Source organism: Vombatus ursinus, unplaced genomic scaffold (assembly GCF_900497805.2).
Source record: "Vombatus ursinus unplaced genomic scaffold, bare-nosed wombat genome assembly UNPS02014818.1, whole genome shotgun sequence".
Classification (NCBI taxonomy): domain Eukaryota; kingdom Metazoa; phylum Chordata; class Mammalia; order Diprotodontia; family Vombatidae; genus Vombatus; species Vombatus ursinus.
Window position 1 is genome coordinate 8,264,833 of NW_020954596.1, and position 4,071 is coordinate 8,268,903.

The 4,071-nt window shown below is 40.4% G+C and overlaps 1 protein-coding gene across 1 annotated transcript in view; it reads right to left on the reverse strand.

Moving 5' to 3' along the window:
• POLN (DNA polymerase nu) overlaps nt 1–4,071 on the reverse strand; it is a 312,741-nt gene that overhangs the window by 273,141 nt on the left and 35,529 nt on the right. The gene's annotated exons all lie outside the window — the stretch shown is intronic.

A 4,071-nucleotide genomic window follows, 5' to 3' on the forward strand; every position in this document is an offset into this window, starting at 1 on the left:
GGAATAACATATACATTCAATTAGGTATGGAAATCTATCTTACCCTACAGGAAAATAGGGGGGAAAGGGATAAGAGAGCAGGAGGATGATAGAAAGGAGGGCAGATTGGGAGAGGGGGTAATCAGAAGCAAACACTTCTGAGGAGGGACAAGGTTAAAACAGAGAATAGAAAAACAGGGGTGGGATAGGATGAAGGGAATTATAGTTAGTTTTCCACAACATGACTACTATGGAAGTGTTTTGCATGACTACACATGTATAACCTGTATCGAGTTGCTTGCCTTCTCAATGAGGGTGGGTGGAGAGGGAGGAAAGGAGAAAATCTGGAACCCAAAGTTTTAAAAACAAATGTTAAAAACTGTTTTCACATGCAACTGGGAAATAATATATACAGGCAATGAGGTATAGAAATCTATCCTACCCTACAGGAAAACAGAAGAGGAAGAAGATAAGAGAAGGAGGGGAGAGAGAAGGTAGGGCAGATTAGGAGAAGGGGTATTTAGAATACACGCCATCTTGGGGTGGGGGAAAGGGCAAGATGGGGAGAAAATTTGGAACTCAAAATCTTGTGGAAGTGAATGTAGAAAACTAAAGATAAATAAATTATCAATGAAAAAAAAAAAAGGAAGTATCAGTAGGTTTAGACATTAGGTTGCAGAAGATTTTTTAGGCAAGGGCCTTTCCATAGTCCCTAAAAGGTACACTGCTTAAGTAGTCGTCTGTTTCCTACAAAGCACTTTCCATGTTAAGGAACTATAGATATGCAATCTGGCAAACAAATAAGATTTAGCACACTGGAAACTCAAGGGCAATAAGTTGTTGACATATCAAGGGAACAAATTTAGCCTCTGTATTACCTGTACACTAAGCTTTATATCACATTGATATTATCTTTGACTGACATCTTTAAGCCATATCAGTCCAAAAATTTACTAGTGACTTATGGAGACACTTATTGTGCCTTAAAGATGGATCCAGAACACAGTACCCTAATTTTCCCAGTTTCATTAGTGGTTTTACTTTAATCCCCTCTTTTTTGGACAGAATCTCTGAATAATTTTATTCACCAATGTAATTTTTACCAAGCAGGTTTGGATGCTGTAGGTTTAGGGCTCAGAGAAAACTCAGGAGGTCTCACACTGTGTCAGCAGTTTGGTTCCAACATAATCACAAAGATTTAAGGCTGTTGGTATGTGCTTCAGGAATGAGAAACAGACAAGAGCTGCAGAGGACACAAAGGCTGCTCAAAGATAAGATTATAATGGCTTTATGGGATACAGAGTTTACATGATTAATAAACAAAAGAGCTATTTCACACTGAATAGCCTTCCATGGAAAAGCAGCAGAGTAAGGCAGAAGGCAGCCTATTTAATGGAAATAGTACCAGACTTGAAGTCATTGAGTTTGAGTTTGGCTGTGCCACTTCTTACCTGTATGACCTTGGGCAAAGCACTTAAATTCAATTCACCAAACTTTTATTAACTGCCAGCTATATATCAGGCACCATGCATAAGGGATAAGGGATAAAGACAAAATAATTAAACAGGCCCTATCTTCAAGGAGTCTACATTTTACCAGGGGTATACACATAGGAAAGTAAATACAAATTCTCTCTGTGTGTGTATGATTCATATATTGATAAATAAATCATATACACATACATACTACAAAGTAGAATGAGAAGGGTAAAGAGCATTAACAGCTTAGGAAGATCAGGAAAGGACCTGGGTAGGATATGGCAACTGAGCTCAGTCAACTCTGAAGGGATCTAGGAATTCTAAGAAACAATCGCAAGGAGAAAGTTTATTCTAGGTATGTAAGAGAACCTAAAATTCCAATCAAGAGAGCTGATGGTACAGAAGGCACAGCTCCCATATACCTACTCTAGCAAAACCCTGAAGTTTGTATCAGATCAAGTAAGTACCAAGAAATCCAATGAAAGTGTCTTCTTTAATGCACAAAAATCCAGGAAGAAGCCCAGGGGCAATATGAAAGAGGAATCCTCCAGCAAACCAGGGCCAGCACAGAGTAGACTTCCAAAGCAATCAGAGATGGGCCAGAGATATTGTAGTCTCCAAGGTTCTGTGTCTAGAGGCAACAAGAGTAGAGGGCTCCTCTGAAAAAGCCTGAGGGTAATCAGAAAATGCCAAAGAAGGAACTTTGGAAACCCTAGGGAGTAATGGTAACCAGTACGACATGACAGCCCTCAGAGTAGGACAACTTACGCACTCAGGAGCCATAAGGTCCCTACCACTCTGTCCTGCAATGCCAGAGAGGGCTCTAGAGATTCAAAGCTCTGAACCTCAAAGATCCTTGGACAGAGGAGAAGCTAACTCTAGGAGGTTGAAATCAGCACAGAAACACAGGGGATTCAGAGCAAGACCAAACAGGCACAAGCCAAAAGCACAGCAAGAAGCAAAGACTGGTACTAGCACAAAGTCCCAGTTGAGAAACAAAAACTACAGAGATGCATAAATCAAAAAAGAAACTGATGTATCTAAAAAATTATTACACATCTAGATCTTCATAACAACTGTAAGTAGAGATCAAGAGAAAAAGAAGATTTTCCATAACAAGTATCAAGAATAAAATACCTAGATATTTCATGAATACCTAGAAAAAATGAAGAGATTTAAAATGGAATAAAAACTCTATAGGACAAAATAAGAAGAATAAATAGCTTAGAAGAAAAAGTGGTAAACTTACCCAAGAAATGGACTCCTTGAAAACTGGAATAGACCAAATAGAAATCAATGACTCCATGAGATAGCGAGAAAAATCAGAACAAAATCAAAAAATGATAAAAAGAAAATAGGATATAAGTAAGATATCTGATATCAAAGACAACTGACCTAGAAAACAGGACAAGGAAAAAAAATTAAGAATCACTGGATGCCCTAAAATTCATGGTGAAAAAAGTCTGAATATTATATTTTAATAAATCATAAAGGAAAACTGACCAGATCTACCAGAATCAGAGGCCAAAGTAAAAACAGAAAGAATTCATCCATAACCTCATGAAAGAAACCCTAAAAGTGGGGGGTGGAGCCAAGATGGCAGCATAAAAGCAGTGACTTGCATGAGCTCTCCCTCAAACCCCTCCAAATATCTGTAAAAAATGGCTCTAAACAAATTCTAAAGCTGCAGAACACACGAAAAGACAGAGAGAAACAAATTTCCAGTCCAAGACAACCTGGATGATTGATTGGAAAGGTATATTGCATCAAGCTGGGAGAGAAGCTCAGTTCAGTGTGGACACGCAGGCCTCAGAGAACCTGGAGCAGGCCTCAGAGGACTGAATCACAGGCAGCTGTGGTGGTTTTCAGACGTCTCAACCCATGAACGCCAAAGATAACTTAGAAGGTCAGTAGGAAAAGTCTTTTCTGTAGTGGTGAGAGAGAATCACGGTGAGGTCCCAGCCCCAGTCCCCAAGCGCGGCCCCAGAACGGCAGCTGCCTCCTAAGCTTCCGGCCCACAGACTGAGGGGGAATCAAGTGGCTGATCAGAGGGGGATTGCAGAGATCTCTCTGCTGGTGCAGGATTCTCTTGCTTTGCCTGTGCTTGAATCTGGGTCACAGTTCTGGGCAGCGGTCCTGGGGCAAGGAGGAGCGCTGGTGTGATGGAGCCTGTAGTGGTGGTAGAAAGGAACTCCTCCTCACAGTTCCAAGACAGAAAAGAGTGCTTGTGGTCACTCATAGACCACAGCCCAGGCCAGGAAAGGAATAAACACAGCACTTTGAAAGAATTGAAAATTTTCAGGTCCCTAGAAGTATCTCTGAAAACATCTGCACAAAACCCCTGAAGCTTGGGACAGTACATTCTCCACACTGGAAGCAGACCCTTACCTTATCAAAGAGTTGATAACTCAAGTAATTGATTGGGATCATGAGCAAGTAGCGCAAAAAGAATCATACCATAGAATCTTCCTTTGGTAACAAAGAAGATCAAAACATACAATCAGAAGAAGACAACACAGTCAAAGGTCCTACATCCAAAGCCTCCAAGAAAAATATGAATTGGTCTCAGGCCACAGAAGAGCTAAAAAAGGATTTTGAGAAGCAAGTAAGAGAA